Here is a 20,518-nt window from a genome sequence, read left to right on the forward strand (position 1 = left end):
TAATCGCCTTTCAGCATTTTCTCTGACTCTATTCCTCTTCCAGCAGTTAAGATCTTGCAACCCTGATACTCACTGATTTCTTCTTTGGTTTTCACTCAGGTTCTGTCCTCTTTCTCATACGCTTATAAGTATTTTTTCATTGCCCAACTTTATTAGTTACACCTGGCAAAAAGCAAATTAAGAGGGAAAAAGTTTGGACTGGCTTTTAACCAGGCACAGGGTGCCCACCTTCAGTCCTAGCACACAGGAAGCAGAGGAAGGTCGATCTCTGTGAGTTCGAGGTCGACCTGGTCTACAATGTAAGTTCCAAGCCAATCAAGGCTGAAGAGTGAAACCTTATCAATGGACATAGTCCATCATGGTAGTAGTGAAAGTGAGGGGCATGAGACAGCTGTTCATATTATACCTGCAATCAGGAAGCAAGGAGCAGACCAGATGTGGGGCTGCACTAAGACACCTCATGGCTGGCCCAGGCCTCATTTCAAGGCCTGCGCCCAGCTAGGAACCAAACGTTCAAACACAGAAGCCTGTTCAGCTCATTTCACATTGAGGTCGTAACACCCAGGAAGCACTATTTCTTATTAATGTTTAATGTTTATTTCCTCTAGCCTTGCCCTTCTGCCAAGCCGAGTGGATACAGAAACAAAGTAAAACCATTAGTAGATGGATGTTACTTTCTAGCTACAAAGCTTTTTAACATCGTTTCATTCTCTTTTTACCTTTGTAGGTATGTACAAATCTTTAGAGTTGCTAAGCCAGAGATGAGAGTGCAGGTGAGTTATTCAAAGTAGCAAACTAAAATATGTAAGAGCTAGAAAAGATTGCAAATACCAGTCTTTCCATCATTCAAGGAAGGAAGGATCAATTACATACTTTTGCCCACCTATCCTTAACCATTATGTCCATCAATTCAGCCTAAAATAATAGTTTGCCCCTTAGGCAGTTGTCATGTCTGCACAAGGTCTTCTCATAGGTCTTTCAAAGCCTGCTTTCTCCAGAAAACCAGCCTAAGGGTAAGGAGCAAACTCTAGCCTCATCTTGTCTTTCTGTTGCCTGCTTCTTTCTTCTTTCTTTAAAGATAATAAAAGTGAAGTTAAGCAAATATTTGGTTATATTTGCCTATATTCCCTCAGCACAAAGTTTTCCAGTAGTATCTATGTTGGGCTTACTGTAAAATGTTCCCTAACTCATGGAGGCCCTTGGTAAATATACTTGTCTGGATGGAAACCAGGGAGCAGGCAAACAGCCAGAGCAGGCATGCCGGGCATCACAGAGGGTATTTGAGAGGGGCATCTGCAAAGTGTTTCCCACATGTGTGTCCCATTTGACTGAGTCTAGGTCACAAGTGAGGCCACAGTGCCAGCCCGTGTCATGTGCTAAGGTCTCTGCCTTCCCAGGTTGGTCACATGAGAAGGCTTGCTTTGTGTGCTTGCAGCTGTTTGTCTGCCTTTGCCAAGTCCAGGCTGGGATCACAGGCAGTGAAGGGAGACCCTCCCCCTCCCCACCGCCACCACCACATACCATTTAAGTAGATCGTTGGCAGAAAGGAATCACCCACAGTTCTGATGAGATGGCCCTGTGAGCCCAAATCTTATGCAGAATAAGGCCGATATGAAAGAATAATCATGATGTAATCACTCCATGAATGAATCCAGGATCAATACTTGCTCTATGGGTAAAGTCACACTACCTACCTTACAAAGAAAGTGACCTACTCACATTGAAGGGTGTGCAATGGCGTTATCAAAGGAGTGAGTCCTGTATACATGGTTCCTTTGAGGTCAAGAGAATAGTTTGCATGTAGCGTGCTGTCTGGCTTCTATATGGGAAGTGCTTGGAAACGACAGCTCTGCAGGATATACCTATCCCAAACTGCTCACCCTGGCACACAGAATCCCCACAGGGAGGATATTTCTTTTAGGTGAAGAAATGTTCTCCAGGAAGGACCTATTCATTGCTATTTTCCCTAACAGCATGCAGGAGCTGGAACACCTGTTTCAGTATCTTTCACATGTGTGCTTTTCAGCTCTAGGCTAGCTGGATTGAAATGAGGATTGATGATGTCTCCATGAACTACATTACTGGTTAGTACATTGTAGCACATGAGAATCAGCTGGGGAGCTTTAAGAACCCTACTATTCAGCCTATACTCGCTAATGCCATTAAACCAGACCCTCTGGAGCTGGGAGGAAAACGTCTGTCTTTTTAAAGCTCCTTCCCCAATTGCATCTAAGTTTGAGAAAGCCAATTTCATGCAACATTTTGCAAAAATAATTGCATACTTCTGAGAAAATATGAGCAGTTTCAGGGGGCCTGGGCAAGAAACTGGGCCTCCTTAGGCTGCACGTGGGATTTGGAACTGCCCACTAAGGCACATGAACTCATATGAACTGCACAGGCAGGCTGTCTCCAAAGGCCTCTCAGCTATTTTAAGGAAGTGAAAGAACCAAAGGGTATCCTGCTGTGACACGCATCTCAGGGGCCCCAGCTTTTCAATGCTGCCTTTGCCTTTGCTCTGCTGCTGGCCAGGTCCCTGCACTGCTCATACACCTGTTTGCCAGAGTGCTTAGGTTTTGTTCACACGTGCAATCCTCTGGCCACACCAGTAATTTTAGACCACCAGGGTTGAGGGAAAAAAAAGTCATGTCCTGTAGAATCTGTCAACACTCGGGTGTAAGCAAATGGATTCAGCTTAGGAGCAACTCCTGCCAGAGTCCTTGGTGTCCTTGCCCTCTGCGGACCTAGAGATTTTAAGCAGCTAAACTGAGCAGCCGGTCCCTGGAGGCCCCAGCAGGACAAGCACCTGTGATACAATCACAGGCCTGCACACCGGAAGTAGGTGTTGGGACTCCTCCGTCTCCAGGGCACAGTCTTTGGGATTTGAAAAAAAAAATCCAGCCCCAATGGGCAGACACCACCATAGTTTTCTTTGGCTTTCTGGCACCTGACCTTGCTGGACACAGGAAGTGTTATTCACGAGACAGGACACCAGAGCTCTTCGTAGGTTGTCAGCCACTAGAGGTCATGAGAAATTACGCGCGCGCGCGCGTGTGTGTGTGTCTGTGTGTCTGTGTCTGTGTGCGTGCGCGCGTGCAAGCGTCCTGGGATCAGTGCTGACAGACTGCAGAAGCACAAGAGACCTAGAGAAGTGAGTCTGGTGGGGTAGGAGGGAAGTGCCTAGGGGAGAGTCCGAGGTGCAACCAGTGGGTTGGATCCAGGGAGAGGCGTGGCCTCATTGGAGGGGTGGAGTTTGAGACTCGCACGCGGAGTGCTGCCTGGGGGGCGGGGCTGAGGAGCAAGTGGAACTGGAACTGTGGCTCTTGGGTCCCAGCGGGCCACAGCCGGAGAGGGAGGCGGGGTTTCAGAGGGGCGGTCCTAGGGGCAAGGCTCCAACAGCCAGAGAGCCTCACTCCCGGACCAGCCGTCACGTGGGCGCCGGACCGGGTCGGTGCTGGCAGGTCGGCTGGTTGGTTGGCAGTTGATCCTTGGGCCAGTGGCCTGTCGCTGAGTTCTCTGCTCTTATGTTGGAAGGTGACAGGGACACGGCAGCGACCGCACACCTGAGCCTCCGGAGAGAAGCAGCGCTCAGGCATCCAGGTCAGTAGACTCTCCTGGCCCCAGCTCACCGCTATCCCGGGGACTGAGCACGCCCAGATCCGAGAGACACAAGGGTAGTTTGGAGGTTCGCGGGCCTTTAACCTCCGAACGTTTTCAAGACCTGGGGACCCACTTATTTGCCTGGGAGATTGAGAGAAGAGTGTAACTCCGGTGGATTTGCTTGCGTTCCCCACCCCACCCTGCTCCGAATGTGCCACCAGCCCCGCGCTTCTACAGGTGCTGTAGTGGTCCCGGGATACTGGGGTGCTCCGATATCTCGTAGTTCCGGGCATTTATGTCTCAGCTTGGTGCCCCATGAGAGCAGCAGTGGCGTCGGCTGGAGTTCCCAAGGTGGTGAGGAAGTTGAGGGCGGTTCACTCAGGTTACTCTCCCTGTTCTATAGAGTTTTGATCCTCAGCGCCTTGGCCAGGAGCAATTCTGTACACCAATTACTAAGTGCAACAGGCGTCCCAAAGGCTCAAGGCGTGGAGTTGCGGTAGAACGGGGTTGGGATACTTCTATTTTAAAAACTGGCTTCTTCTCCCTCCTTCCATCCTGACTCCAGACCCATAGTTTCCGATGAAAATAGGGTTTTGTGTTTAAAAACAAGCACTTCCAAGGTTCTGGTCAAATAGTCATTCAACTCTTCCTTTTAGGCCACTAAGATACTTATATGCATCATTATCTTCCTCTTCCATATTTTGGTCTTAATCCTATCAGTCTTCATCTCTCTCGGTCCTGAACTGATTATACAACTGATTGTTGTGTTTATAAGATTACTGTGTATTTTGTGACATTAAATACTCAACTACAGGAAGAAAGTCAACCACAGACCTAATTAACCTACAGTCTTGGATTACTGTTGGTATATCAAAAATGTTATCTGATTAGGAATTATTTCTTCACCTTGGGAGAACCAGTCCGTTCATATTCTATTTACATTCATATTTAAATGACTTTAAAGTAGAATATTGTTAAGTCTTTTGCCATTATTTTCATTTGGGATTTTATTTAATGCTAGTGGTGATGGAGACTGGTGAACTAATTTAGGACCAGGTGAATGCCAGGTCAGCAAGAGCTCTCTACCACTGAGCAACAACTCCAGCCTTCACATAATATATTAGTGGTATTACTTTGAGATTTGGTTATGTGCCAATTTTAGTTTATTGCTTCTAGTTGAGACAGGCTCAATGCTACCATGAGTTGATGTAACTAAGGTACATAAGGTAGCTGTACTGTTTTTGAGACAGGGTTTCTCTGTGTAGCTTTGGAGCCTGTCCTGGAACTAGCTCTTGCAAACCAGGCTGGCCTCAAATCTGAGACAGGGCTTCTTTGAGTAGCTTAGCAGCCTGTCCTGGAACTAGTTCTTGTGACCAGGCTGGCCTTGAACTCACAGAGATCCACCTGCCTCTGCCCCCAGAGTGCTGGGATTAAAGGCGTGCGCCACCCACGCCCAGTTTAGATGATTTTAAGAGTAAATCGATAATGTGAGAGATAACACGTCAGAGTGGCAGGAGAAGATGAGAACAAACTTGCAGAATTTTTAGTTTTTCCTTTTTTCATCAGAATAAGGAAAATCTGGGATAGTTTTAAGAAGGATCATCTATGTGAGGTACGACACAGGAAGACATTAGGGGTGGCTCCAAAAAGTGGCTACTGGTCCTTCTTGGTTCCTGGCCTGAGTGGCTGACAAAACAACACACAAAATGAATGGTTCCAGCTGGCACCTGAGGCAGGTGCGAGGCCTTGGGCATCAATGCTTGGGTAAGCAGACGCTGACTTGTGGTCTGCTGAGCTTATCAAAGTTAGGAACCTTGAACCTTGACCTTCTCAACTCCCAGACTGACAGCATTCCAGTAAACATTTGTGTAGTGAGTGGTCAGATGGTACATTGTCGATCAGCACTCTTCAAACACAAGCCTGACAGTCACCTGATGCTCTTTAGATGTGGGTCTGGGCTAGATCCTGACCTTCGGTGATTCGAACCTGAAACTCTCCTGTCTGTAGCAAGAATTCAAAGTAGTGATCTACAAACTTGTGCAGCTCTGAAGGCCTTGGACATGCCTGGGGGAGTTTGCCCAACTATTCAGGTTAAGTAGGTCCTAGGCAGGTAACAGTCAGGTGGGATAGGCTACTGGACTTGGCCCTGCTTGGAGGAGGACCACAGTTGGGAGTCCAGTTAGGAGACTAGCAGGCCAGTTCAGGTGAATGTGAGGAGAGTCAAGTGTGCAGACAAGAGAGATCCTAGGAATACGGAGTCTTTAGGACCAGGGCCAAGGAGTGGGAGGTGTCAACCCCATATGTCCCAATCATACTGATTCGGCAGAATAAGACTCTAGGAAAAGGAATCATTTTTGGAGAATCCTACTTAAATTTTGGAGGCAAGGAGACTCCTTTTTTTGCTGCTTAGACGGTAATGGTCGGGAGCTAATTTGTGTTTGTCCGTGAGGCCTTTTTTCCCCTCCTGAAATACAGCTCTGTTCACGATTCATTCCTGTTTCAAATCCCCTCATCGAGCTCCGACTGAAAATATGAGAAGAAAGAATGACCGCAAGTACCCGTGACACTTTTAAACATTTAAGCTCCAGATGTTATGCCTCCATGGGAGATATGATGGTCACCCCTTAATGTTCACAAAACTAAAACTAAAACTCTGGGTTTGGGTTTTCCTGAGTCACTGTTTTTCTTGCTTCCTCCTTCCTCGGAGGAGTTCCACTTCCTTTGCCCTTTGCTATCCTAGTATCTTGTTTTGTTTGTGCTTAGAGGCACCTGTGTGTGTTTATTTTTGGCATCTAGAGGAGGTGAGCTCTGTCCCTTTATAAAATCTTAAAGGGCAGTCTGATGAGCAGTCTGTTAGTGGCTCACTCCAGGGACTGCTATTATCTCGATACTTGTGATAAAAAGCCTTAGAGGCAATGGGTACCCTTAAGCAACCTGCTGAGCTATCGGCTGGCTGAGATCTCCAGAAGGCCTCAGACTTCAGAGGCATTCAGACTCTGCAGCAAATTGAAAATTTCTCTGGACCTTAACGTCATTGGTTTGGTGCTCCTTGGTAATTCTTGCTTTCATTTCCTCTCTGTGTTCCTGTGCACATTTATGCATGCAGGAGCTAAGCATTCATTGTGTACGATGCCTTTTATTAACCCCATGTTATATAGTAACCTTATATTTACCTGTACAAGTCTGTAACACAAATGTAGATATAGGTAGGATAAGATTGCCTTTCTGATAAGATAAACTATAATATTCTTGTGAACTTTTAGGCTAATTCTTTTCCTAAATCTCTCTACACTGTTACCCCAAACTGAGGAGCTAGACTGTCTTTCTCCTTTTTGCCTCTCTGTTTGAGGAGACTATGCTTATAATCCAAACTATGATTATAATCCAAAGATTATAATCTTTGGACAATGATTTTTGCATGGCTGTGAGTCTGAAATACAAATCTGATCATGATCCTTTTCTTCTTAAAATCCCCTGGTGGATCCTTAATGGAAGATCTGAGAAGAATGAATCTAAACAGAATAGATGCAATGTCTAAACACTGACTAACTCCTGTAGATTGTATAGCCCTATGCAAGATGTGACAGATGCCTTTTCCTGGGGGTACCTGTTGTCTCTGCTCTGTAACGTGATGAGAACCCTAGAAACCCCCTCACTTTCAAGTCCTTTCACTCTTTCTACTAATATATGTGAATTACAATAGAAACTGCTCTCTGCAATGTTCCTTCCATCTCTCTGTCCATACTCTGAACATAGCTACACCAACTTTTGTATGAGATACTTAACAGTTATCAGCAAGGGTTGTTAGCAAGTGTTTCCTATATGTTTGGGTCCCATTGGCTGGCAGGTTTAGCTTCTGTAAAGAGAGAAGGAGCAGGTAGTTTTGTGAGAGAGAAGGGGAGGAATGGGAACAAGTTCAAAGACAGGAAGGGCAGGCTCAAGGAAGAATGGCTCAGTGGCTAGAATCATGGGGTGTGGTAGGGTGTTGTATGACTCTCCTGGGGAGACACGAACAGTTGCCTATTCCACCCAGATAAGATGCTGACGACACACTAAAGAAATGATTCCGCCCAAGCCTAGCTTGGTGAACCAATGGATTATATGAGGGGTTACTGATAGGAGTGTGGGTGACTTAGGGCAGCTACATCCTTTATAGTGTGGGTGAGCATGCAGGAAGGCTGCACCCCTGGAGCTCCTTGCTCTACTTGCAGGCAGCACAACTAGATAGTGTCTTCTTCAGCAATTATTTAATGCTTTTATACCTGAGGGCGGGGCTTATGTGTCCTGTAACTTTCCCAACTGAGACTCCCAAGTACCCACTAGGTAAGTTTCACCAGCTTCCTGTTCCCTCCAGGAGGAAGTGTTTCCTTTCAGTGGAAATGGCTCTACATCCTGGGAACATCTGGAGAGGATAGGCTGGAGCTCAGGAAGGGAAAAGATGGTGGAAGGTCCTGAAGGTTGGAGCTAAAGAGTTAAATTTGGCCTGTATGATCACACACACACAGAGCTCTCAGGTACTTGGCAGCATGTTAAAACTCATCTAAAACAGAATTTCTCTTGTACTGATGACAATGAAAGCTATGAGTAAAATGGAAAGGCTCTCTGCAAGTGTGTCTTCAGGATTCTGGGCTTTGAAGAGTAGACTCGTGGGACTACTTACAAGGACATGTTATTGGAGTAACCCATAGGAGGATATTGGGTTCTGAATCAAGGCAATGACCATAGCAATGGAGAAGTGAACATGCCAAGAAATGACTGTATTTATGGGAGACAAAAGAGTCATATTGGATACTGACTGGCAGAGGATGAGGTGAGTGTGGAAAGGTGTGGAACCATGGAAGGCTTTCTGATTTAGAAGAGGGAAGGAAAAGAAGGTGTTGATACATTTTAAAATCAGAAGAGCCTTGGGTAGCTTCGTGCTTACCCTTTATAACTTTACTCAAGAGGATGGTAAAGCTCAAAGCAGTCTACCCAAAGTCGCCCATTCTTAGTTGCAGACCCAGGTTTCCTTACCTCCTGGCCGCTATCATATCATCAGGAGCCAGTTTTTGGTTTTGAGGCCTTTCCATAGGAGGGGCTGCTTGGGTAGAGAAGTGCTTTTTATGGCATAAGAAGAACTCTATTCTGTATATGTTGCTATGTGCATATTCAGGTTTTTCTGGGGATGTAACCATTAATCAATTTACCAGTTTACTGGAAATGTATATTCTAAGGCCGTAACTCTCTCTTCTCTCCCAGACAAACTTTGGGGACACATTCAACATTCCATAAGATGTTGCTACTGTGGTGAATAGATGAGAGAAACGATGGGAAGGTGCTGAGATTGATAGCTAGCTGGGGACAGCAAACCAGTCATAAGGACTTCCTGTCCTCAGTCTGGTGATTGTGTGATGAATGGGAAGTCTCTCTGAGAGACTCAGTGGCTGTGAGGTCAGAATTTCTTCCTCCTCACCCATCCTTTCTAGACTTCACTGACCAGCCAGACTTCCCAGCTGCTGGCCTCCCAGGACGGATGGTCTTGCCTTTGTCATGGACCTCAAGGCAGAGGTCACTTCCATCTGCTAAGGCAGAGGTAGGTTAATGCATTTGGCACAGTTGAAATTATCACTTGGCAAATCCAAACAGTCATTCTGCTGTGCTGGGATTTACTTTGAGAGTGAACTTAGCTAGCCATCCTGGCTTTTTCTTGCAAGTTTCTACCTCATCTTGTTTTGAGGCCGACTTACTGTCTTTGTCCTGTCCTCCTAATGAGACTTAAATCTGGTAAGGTGGCATGGATAGGCAAAGACTGCAGACTTAGGTTGCCCAAGGCTTAGGAATGACTTATGCAGATGTAAGGTGGGAGGAGAACCCATTAACAAAGATTATTTACTCCTGGTGACTTTGGAATGCTTGGCCTCTCCACTGTTGAGGAATCCTAGGGGCTCCTCTTTGAGTGTAACTGTCTCCTCTCAGAGATAAAGATTCTAGAGGGAAGGCAGTTATCTAAATCCTGGGATTTCTTTGCCCTCAGAGGAATACTCAGAGCCCTGCTGACTGCCCGAGGGTGTTTAGCAAGAATAGTTAAAAAGCCTCCTTCCCTCTCCAGGGGTGAAGATGTAATTTCACAGTGCACTATGAACTGTACCAGTCAGATGCAGCTGGGCATCTCAGGCTGGGCAAGGACCTCTTTGAGCTGGAGGGCTACTCCAGTGACTGCATAGGTGTCTCAGGAAGTCATTGCCTTCTCCATCCCCTTCAATATTTTCTTTTTGTTTTATGTTTATTCGTGTAGGTATGTACATGTGAGTGTAAGTGCCCTTAGAGGCCTTAGATGTCAGGTTCTCTTGGAGCTAGAATGAGTGCGTGCCGGTTTTGAGTAGGCCAGCATGGGTTCTGGGAATCGAACTCAGGTTCTCTGCAAGAGCAATGTGTGCCGTTGACTGCTGAATCATCTCTTCTGCCTCCAATCATGATTCTGACATTTCTGACACTAATTAATTAATTAATTAATTAATTTTACATCCCAACCAATTCTCCTCCCTCTTTTCCTCCCAGTCCTTCCCCCAACCTCTGTCTACCCCCACCAATTCACTCCTTCTCCATTTCTGTTCAGGAAAGGGCAGGCCTCCCATGAATATCAACAAAACATGGCATATCAAGTTGCAGTAAGAGTAAGCTCCTTTGCTTGTATTAAGGCTGGGCAAGGTAACCCAGTCTGAGGAATAGGGTCCCAAAAACCAGCAAAAGAGTCAGAGAAAGTCCCTGCTCCCATTATTAGGAGTCCCACAAGAAGACCAAGCTACACAACTGTCCCAAATATATAGAGGGCTTACATCAGCCCCATGCAGCCTCCCTGGTTGTTGATTCAGGCTCTGTGATATTCTATGAACCCAGGTTAGTTGATTCTGTGAGTTTTCTTTTTTTCTTTTTTTGTTTTTTTTTTTGTTTGTTTGTTTGTTTTGTTTTTTTTTTGTTTTTCGAGACAGAGTTTCTCTGTGGCTTTGGAGCCTGTCCTGGAACTACCTCTTGTAGACCAGGCTGGCCTCGAACTCACAGAGATCCGTCTGCCTCTGCCTCCCGAGTGCTGGGATTAAAGGCGTGCGCCACCACCGCCCGGCTCTGTGAGTTTTCTTGTGATGGTCTTGACCCCTCTGGTTCCTACAATCTTTCCTCCCTTTCTTCAGCAGGATTCCCCCATCTCAGTATAATGAATGTCTAGCTTAGGGTCTCTGTTTCTGTTTCCATCAGTTACTGAATGAAGTTTTTCTGATGAGAGTTGGGCTAGGCACCAATATGGCAGAATATTGTTAGGCATAATTACATTTCTTCAGGTGTATTTGGTTCTATCCCGGGTCTCTGGGACATCCAGCCTGTGGGTTCTGGTACCCCAGACAGTGTCAAGGTGGGTTTACTCTTGTGTTATGGGTCTTAAACTAGACTAGTTTGGTTGGTCACTCCCTCAATCTCTAGGCCACCTTTACCCCAGCATATCCTATAGGCAGGGCAGACCTAGGTTGAAGATTATGTGGCTGGGTTGGTGTTCCAGTCACTCCACTGGAAATCTTGCCTGGTCACCGGAGATGGCCAGTGCAGGTTATATATTCACTATTGCTAGGAGCCTTAGCTGGGGTCATCCTTGTAGATTGCTGGGAGATTCCCTTATGCCAGGTTTTTACCTGGCCCCGAAATGACCACCCTTTCCAGTCTCTTTCGGTACTTCCCCTCCTCGACCTAATTGCTCATGTTCCCCTCCCCACCTGCCCTCAGTCCACTCACAAAATCTCTTCTGTTTGCCCTTCCCAGGGAGATCTGGGCATCCCCTCTTGAACTCCCCCCTCCCCCATTAGTCCCAAGAGGCCTTCTTAACAAACATCTCTAGCTTAGTTTATTTTTGGTAGAAAGATGCTGGGTTGCCTGATAAAAGCAGCATAAATGATTGCGTGTGTGTGTGTGTGTGTGTGTGTGTGTGTGTGTGTGTTTGTGTGTTGTGGAGCAGAGTTGTATAGGAACCTAGAGAGAAAAGAAAGGACTGGAAACAGGAAAGAGCCACAACTCAGACCAAGAAGACCTCTGTTTCTTGTCTGTGTCTAAAGGACTCCTCTATCAGCTTCCTTCTCTAACACATAAGACAAAGAGGCTTTTCCATGAATACTGGACTGCTTCTGGAGGCAACCAAGGCAGAGCCATGCATCACAAAAAAAGACTCTTCCAGTGGAGCTAGAATAATGGAATTGCCTGTTTGATATGTTTAACAAGGGCTTATCTCGTGAAGCAGAGGTAGCATATGTAGTTTTCTGGGAAACACCCCATGCTAGGGTTCCAACTCAGGACTATGCATACTACCACCTAGGGCTCCCATCTCTGGGAAACAGATTTTTTATGGTTCCTGAGTACTGAATTTAATTTTATATATTGCAACATGAATAATTTGTCTCTTTGTGTGTTCATGTCGGGCCATGTATGTGAAGTGGATGTAGGGGCCAGAGGTCAGCTTTGGGCTTCTTTCCTTAGGAGCTACCCACTTTATTTTCCCTGCCAGGCATAGTGGCACACACCCTTAATCCTTTGTGGATTTGAGACAAGGTCTCTCCCTGGGTCTCTTGCACTGTTTAGGCCTGGATAGCTGGCTAGCAAGCTCCAGGGATCCTCTTGTCTCTGTTTCCTAGCTTTGGGATTACAAATACACCACTATGCCCAGCATGGTGGGACTGCCTCAGACATGCTGGGGGTGTGTGGCATCAAACTTATCCCATACCCCAAATTCTGTGAGTGATAGGAGCAACAAGGGGGAAGGGAGATAGGGGAGAGTGGATTGGCATGCCTAGAGGAGAGAAATTAAACTGTGATTTAGGGAGAAAATGGCAAGTTTTGCTCAGTCATCATTTAACCAGAACAAAGGAATACTTCTTGGCTCTGACACCTGACCTTGACTGGTGTCATGAAAAGGTTTTATTACATAAGCTCTTCTTGCACCCCGCCAAAACATCTGGTTCTTTGATGCAACACAGCTTGCCTGGTAACAGCAACAACATCCCCGCGTCTGTCTAGGTTTTCATTGTGCCAGCTCACTGGTGCAGACAATGCCTGGGGCGCAGATTATTGTCCTGCTTCTGCAAGGGAAGAAACTGACTCCTCCTGCTTTCCCCACCCCCTCATTCCATTAAAGGAGGCAGCTGCTTTTCTCCATCATGAAGGCTGGGTCTGCCTGATTCTTAAGGACCTTGGCAGATCTAGGATGCAACTTTGGATCAAACGGCTCTCCATTCAAATCCCCGTGCTGCACAGGTTCAGGGCTGCAAATTTGAGCAAGTCTGCTTACCTTTCTGAGCTTTTAAGTTCCTCATTTGTTTATTGGCTTAACAGCAGTGGAGGCCCATGAGGATTGAATGAGATGCTGCAGACATTGCCCGCTAGAGTGTTTGGCATGGTGTAGAGAGACAGTAAATGGTATTATCATTAGTTTTCCTTTCTCAAGAAGCCTGAGGAAAGCATTTTGTCAGAAGGAGCAGTTCACGTCATGAAGTAACCTTGCAGTCTCCCTCATTATTCTGAACATTCAAGAGGAAAGCAGCAGACGTGACATAGGACAGCCATGGTACAGGGGAGCAGAAAGTCCAGGAGGCAAGTGCACAGCAGAGTCTATAGCGGATCAGTTCTAGGTGGCTGGTCACCAGCAGGCCGGACAAGCTCAGATACAGAGCTCAGCTCAATACGATGTGTCTGGGTCAGGGGAAAGTCCTGTCCTTAGGCTCCTGGAATCAACTTTTCTGTTTCTTCACTATCCATGTGGAAAAGCCCATGTAAATTTGCTTAGCCTGGTTTCATTAATAGAAATAGAGGAGACATTTCCTTGAATTTATTGAGATTTATCACATCGAGACAAGTCAGAGGAGGGACCCCCCCAAATGTTGTAAAATTAGTTTTCTTGTCATGCACGACCAGAAAAGAGGCAGGAAGGCATAAGGGATGAGACACAAGTGAATGAGGCAGCTACCATGTTCTGCGCTTCTGTTAGGGGGACTTGGGGGCTCTGGGAAGTGAGGGTAAAGGAAACTAAAGAGGAGGCAGGTATATAGTTTGAAAGCGCTGGTGATACAGCTTAGTGGGTACAGGGTTGGCATGGCATACCAGAATACCTAGGTTCAATCCCCAGCCTTGCCTAAGATGGGGTAGTAGACATACACGAGTCTGTAATTCTAACCACTTTAGAGATGGAGGCAGGAGGATAAGAATTCCATACTTAGCCACACCTGAACTTGCTCCAGGCCAACCTGGGTTACATTAGACAATAGTATAAATAACAAAATTCCAGGTAAGCCAAGCTTATCTCTAGGCCCAGAAGATGTTGACCCAGGTTTCTGTCCCACCCAGTCCCACAGTTGTTCAGTCCCAAAGAAGCACACAGAGACCTGCGTTAATTATAAACTGGTTGGCCTGTTAGCACAAGCTTCTTATTAATTAATTTTTACATCTTAAATTAACTCATAATTCTTGTCTGTCTTAGCCATGTGGGTTGGTACCTTTTATCAGCAAGGCAGTCTCATCTTATTCTGTGTCTGGATTACAACTGCAGACTGAGCCTTTCCTCTTCCCAGAATTCTCCTGTTCTCATTGCTCCACCTATACTTCCTGCCTCTTGCCTGGCCAATCTGTTTTTTTTTTTTTTTTTTTTTTAACACTACAAGTCAAATCTTTACAGGGTAAGATTTGTCCCACAGCAGTCCCCCTCTTTTTCAAGACAAGAACTGTGAATCTAATCTCCCTTGTTTAGCATTTTTCCTGACCGTTATCCATAACAACTTGTAACCAACACACCAAACAAAGACAAACATCCATAGTCCATTTTTTGGGAATGTGGGCATAGTTTTCTGTACTGTCCACCTGTACTACCGTCCTGTAGTGCACTGCCTGCATTACAGGACTGGATATAAGTCTCAGGCAAGGGCCTGGAGATTGAGACACACACACACACACACACATACATGCACACACACACACACACACACACACGCACATACAGAGAGAGAGAGAGACAGAGACAGAGACATGAGTCATCCTTGAATTCCCGAAGAATGACCACTTTATTGTGTTCAGGGGCAGCTTATATAGTACTCTGGCCATGCCTCAGCTCTCTGGATCTTTCAGCTGCAGCTACCAGAAATCACTCCCGTGCCATCAGGGTCTTGTGCTCAGAGCAGCTGCCAGCACAGGCCATCAGGAACTCCTGAGGGTCTTGTGCTCAGAGCAGCTGCAAACCAGGAAACCAAGATGTTTTGCTCAGAGCAGCTGCAAGCATAACAAGGTGTTTACAAGAAATTCAGGGTCTGGGGGTCTACAGCCCCCAACAGTTTCTAAGCTACTTCCTGCTGATTGGGGACACTGATAATCTTATAGGGACCTAAAGAAAATTTAGAATTATGGTCAAGTCCTGACTGGAATATTCTGTGAGGCTTGATCACCTCAGCCAGCAGTCTTGAGGCTGTTCTGGATGTAGAACTTAGACATGTGGGCCATCCGCTTCTATGAGAGATTTCTCAGAGGGTTTTCCTTGATCAAACCTGATTTTTCTTAACCCAGAATGAATCCACAGCCTCTCATTTCCTGTGGAAACAAAAGCAAAACCTCTTCTCCAAAGTAACATATCTTTTGACTTAAATTTTGAAGTCAAGGCATTTTCCAAATATATAGGTTGGATTAATCTAGCAGCATTTATAATCAAATGTCTTTTAGCAATTGTTGCTCCTTCAGCCATCAAACAATTAAAAGACAACACAATAACATACAGTATCCCTGGATACTGTAAAGGGGAGGTGATGAATAAAGAAACTGTTTGGCCTGTGATAGGGCAGTTAGGTGGGGAAGACTAAACTGAATGCTGGGAGAAAGAGGTGGAATCAGTGAAAAGTCATGTAGCCACCACCAGGGACAGACGCTGAACCCTGCCAGTAAACCATGAGCCTCGTGGTAAACTATAAAATAATAAAAATGGAATCATTCAAGATGTAGGAGCTAGCCGATAAGAAGCTAAAACTAATAGGCCAAGCAGTGATTTAATTAATACAGTTTCTGTGTGGTTATTTCGAGTCTAAGCAGCTGGGAATGAACAAGCAGCCTACAACAAGAAGCTGTCTTAGAGCTTGCATTAGAATCTCTCTGCAAGGACATTGTCTGAAGGGTATCCATTAGGAAGCAGTAGGTAAAGTAACAGGAGAGGCAGCATTGTGGTATTAACAGAAATGGTCTCAGGATTTTGAAGGAGTAGGATTGATCTGCTGGGTCTTCTATAAAACCAGATTTGTATATATTGGGCAGCTGGAGGGTTTGGTGTGAGGGAAGAGAGAATATAGAGATATTTGGTCAATCAAATGCTGTGAATTAAGAGAACAGAAGGTATACTTGAGAAAACTGGGTAAAATAAATAAGGAAGAAACCTTTCATGGCTAAAAATAGAATAAAGAAGCTGGGCCTGATGGTTTGTGTCTTTAATCCCAGCACTCAGGAAGCTGAGGCAAGAGGATCACTTTGAGTTCTGAGCCAGCTTGGGCTACAGAGTGAGTTCTGTACCAGCCTGGGGCTATAGAGGGAGACTTTGTCTCATAAAACAAGAATCTGGATCTGTGGCATGGAATGGGAGGCGGGTGGTGCTTTTCAGTTCTAAACTGAGATGCTAGGCTTATCTTGTCTAGGGTTGGGAATATCTGATAGCTCCTGAGCCAAGACAACTAGGAATGTAGGGTCCAGCAAGGGCAGGAGGCTAGAGAAGGGCAGTCATCAAGCCTCACTATCTCGAGTCCTAGGCTGATGGATTAGGAGAATGGAAAGCCTCTAAGTAAATATCCTGTAGGCTGATATTCTGACCAGGATCCTTAAGATGTAAGAACCATGTATATTTTCTGCTTATACTGCCCTTGGCCCCATTACGACTGGGTTTTGAATGCTCTTTCAGATACGAGGCCCCCTGTGAAGATTGTAAAAACATGACATCCTAGGATATGATGAGGCATTAGTTCTCCAGCATCCAAGAGAATATAATAGGTGTAGAAGGGAAAAGGGACGATGTGACCCAAGACCCTGGACTCTCAGGTAATGGTGGGTGTAGAAGGACCCAGTAAAAGCACTGAGAAGTCTGACTTAATGCAGCCTGGGCCACAGTGAGGTTTCAGCCCCAAGAGCAGGCAGGGAAAGGCTGTGGTCACTAGAGTCTTATACAAGTAGGCTGAGGTTTTGGGTGGGGTGTGGTGGATGGCAAGAAGGAGGAGGGTATTGTGGTTAGGCAATGTGGATGCCCGAGGGGTATGTAGCCTGGACTGGAAGGCCCAGAGAGAGCTTGGCTCACAGTGGGAGCTTATCTATCAGGTCTGGGGAAACTCCTACCTTATAAAGAATGAGGTAGAGAGTAATTTCTAAGTCTTTTAGCCACATTATTTCAGTTGCTAGATAATTTTCAGACCATTTTCTGCAGGCATAGTGGGAGCTCTAGCTGAGTAGGTCATCCCGTCCTGTGGAATTTAAGAGCTGGAACTTAAGTATGTAGAGAACAGCCAGTGATTAGGTTGACCAAGGAGTCAACAAGGCTGAGCACCAGAGATGGACCATTCTCATTTAGTAAGCACGCCCCATGCCTGAGGCATTGAGTGCAGGGGCTGTGCTTTCTGAAACCTCACTGGTTGCCCCTCAAACTTGAATTCTGCAGGACTCTGACACCGCATGTGAGTTTCCCAGGGATTTCTAACTGGTGACTAGCTTCACATTTATACTCAGTCGTCCTGACCCTAAATTCATGATGTTCCCACCATTGTCACCACATTTAGAGTCTAGATTAAACAGATGATTATACTGAATACTTTTTTTCCCCTTAATGATGACAAGGTAGGAAGATGGTCAAATCAGCATGAGCCTGACCATGTTAATCCTTGAAGTACCTAGGTGTGTCTGGAATGTCATGAAACATATTCTAGTCCTAGTTAGCAGAACTCAAAAACAGTAACACATTGATGATCTTTTCTTTTTAGGACTTTAATTAATTAATTAATTTATGTGTGTGTGTGTGTGTGTGTGTGTGTGTGTGTGTGTGTGTGTATGGGTAAGTACCTGCATGTGTGTATGTGCACCACATGTGTGCTGGTGCCGATAGAGCCCAGAAGAGGGCTTCGGATCTCCTGGAACTGGAGTTACAAGGGGGCTATGAGCCACATGTAGGTGCTAGGAGCCAAACCCAGGGCCTATGCAAGACCAACAGGTGTTCTTAACTGCTGAGCTATCTTCCCGCCCCTATGTTGCTGTTTTTTAAAGGTATCAGAGAAACTATTAGTCCCTCACTACTATAGGTAATTTCAGAAGTCTTAGCTAAATTCCTCTATTTCCCCCCACTCAAGAAAATATGTTAAAGTAGGACATGATGATCCTGATCATCTCAGGGTGTACAAAATGTACCTTAACTTTAGCTACTTCATCATTAGTCACATCCCTTGCAACAACTCCATCATTTTAAGACCCTGGGATATTTAGCAAGAGTGAAGCGCTGGAGTGGGCTGGAAGGCCATAGTGAGAGCTGAGAGTCAGGACAATGTGGGCGGTAACCCAGGTGAAGCTGTGGGGGTGGAGAAGCCTGGCTGATACAATGTGGTAAGCATTTGCCCAGAGCTTGCCCAACCAGAGGTTTGGAGTGGGTACTAGGACCCCTGCATGAAAGGACAACATTGTTCCCATGCATGCCATGTTGGGCTCTGAGCAGGTGGGCGCTGGCGGGAGCTGTCCAAGTTAGGGATCTTTCTGATTCTGTTTGTTGGAAAGCCAGCTGGTCCTTATCATTGAGTGGCTGGGCCCTGGTTCTGATCCTCTATCCAGCTGCTTCCTGCTCTAGTCCTCCAGGCCATGCTTTGCTCTGTCTTCCACACGAGCCTGTGAAAGCTGCCCATCAGCCCAGAAAGCCTGAGAAGGTCAGCCTAGCAGGCTGTAAATCCAGGGACTGCTCAGATCAAGAAGGTTTGGGAGTATTTAGTCTATAATATCTGGAGATTTCATGCTATTTCTTGGGAAGAGAGAGTCTCTACTTTCATGTCCTACCTGTCAAATCAGAGCACTTAAAAAGTGTTGAGGGATGCCCTGCTGTCGCAATCCAGCACTCAGGTGTCAGGGTTACTCACATTGAAAAGACAGTTTTAGCTAAAACGACAACTGAATGAGGAATGGTGCCAATGAAAAGAGTCATAAGGTATGTGAGAAAAGTGCGCCATTGCATCATTGGTATCTGCCATGTCTTCCTAAGTCTTCCTAACTCTTGGACTGATTCCTTCTTTGGTACTGATGTCCGTCTCGTAGTATGACACCCACAAAGAGCATTTGTGGGGCTTCTCTAGGATGCTGGTTCCACTTGGATGTCATCCCTCAAAGTTGTCACTGGATTTGATATGGGCATTCTTGGTACCAGTACACTAGACAGAGGTCCTGCGGTTTCAAGACTAAATGAGCTGTGAATGAGATCAGAACATGGCCCTTTACCCACGTAAATCTAAAGGGCTTTAGCTTCCATGATGGGTGCCTTCCAGATCTTTTTCTCTGGTTATGACTCAAATCAGTCCTTAAGTGACTCTTGAGCCTCATGAACTTGGCCTGCTTCCTTTCCCTCAGCAGTTCTCTGCTAAGTCTCTGGCAGATGGCTCAGCAAAGAGCATAGGACTGTAAGGGCGGATAAGTGATATCTAAGAGTGGACGTGGGATCTGTAAGAGACTTTCAACTCAGAAAGGCCTTGGCCTTACTGTTTTTCTGTCAGCCTATGCTAGAGAGAGACCCAGAAAATTCAGAACACATGTCCTGTGTTTGAGCGCTGGTACTCTGTGTCCACTCAACACTTCATGTTGAGGCTGGCCTGGAGGTATTTGGTTACTTTTCAAACAGTTTGGCCACAGAGAGTCTTGGCCAAATCCATCTTCTGGAATAGTGAATGCAGTAAGCAGGTGCTCCCTGAGTGGGATGAGGCAGGGCATTGCAGATCTATTGGTCCAGTACTGAATGTGAGTGTTTATTCTGTCCTCTTTCCTATCACACTGTCCAGCCTTCTGTGAATCAGGTATAATAATACCCCCAATATGCAAGAGCCTGAGATGTTGATATATATATATATATATATATATATATATATATATATATATATTACCTAAGGTAGAACTGAACAAAACTGAACAGAATTAGAACTTAATTGCTTGTCCATCCAACTTTGCTATGACTGGAATATTTATGTTCTCCTCATCTGTATTAATTTCTTGAAATCCTAACCTTCGAGGTGATGGTATCAAGTAGGACTCTGAGAGGTGGTTAGATGTGGGAGCTGAGCCCTTGTGAATGGGGTTCGTCCATTATAAAAGGGGCCTGAGAAAGGAAGCTAGTCTCTTACATTGTGTGCATGTACAGCTAGAACCAGGAAATGGGTCTTCACCAGGTAGTGCCAAATCTTCCTCGTCTTGGACTCCCCATCTTCAGACTATTAGAAATAAATCTGGGTTGTTCATAAACTACCTGTCCAGTTATGGTGACATTGTTATAGCAATTCAACGACAGAGTTGGATTCCCTCTGCTGCTCCTGTTCCTCTTATTTTGGAGGAGGGAAACCCCATCTTTATTTGGTAATAAAGGAACTTCCAAAGACTCCCGGTAGGGTGGCATGATATACAGGAACCTGGAATTTATATGCCTGACCTTGCTGTGGCCCTTCTGAATTGAGTCACAGGGGTCTCAATACCTTTTTCACTTCTTCCCTTGACTTTGGGGGAATGGTTGGCCTATCTTCCGTGGCGACTAAAGGCCGTTTTATGTGAGAGAAGAGCTATGGAGAAAGGGTTCAAGTCATTTTCATTTCCTTGGGAAGAATGAGACTGCATGGTTCCGCAAGAGAGGGGCTATGCCATGCAGAATTCTGCTCCAGCAGGCTGCTGCTGACGA

At 45.7% G+C, this 20,518-nt stretch overlaps 1 protein-coding gene across 4 annotated transcripts in view; it reads left to right on the forward strand.

Annotated features, from left to right (window-relative positions):
* The first annotated feature begins 3,429 nt into the window (after positions 1–3,429).
* Positions 3,430–20,518, forward strand: part of Ppfibp2 (PPFIA binding protein 2) — a 159,454-nt gene continuing 142,365 nt past the window's right edge. For all 4 annotated transcript variants that reach the window (XM_038322355.1, XM_038322336.1, XM_038322346.1 and 1 more), the window contains exon 1: positions 3,430–3,597. The gene's annotated coding sequence lies outside the window, so the exon portion shown is untranslated. The remainder of the gene's footprint in view (positions 3,598–20,518) is intronic.

The sequence above is a fragment of the Arvicola amphibius genome, chromosome 1 (genome assembly GCF_903992535.2).
Source record: "Arvicola amphibius chromosome 1, mArvAmp1.2, whole genome shotgun sequence".
NCBI lineage: Eukaryota > Metazoa > Chordata > Mammalia > Rodentia > Cricetidae > Arvicola > Arvicola amphibius.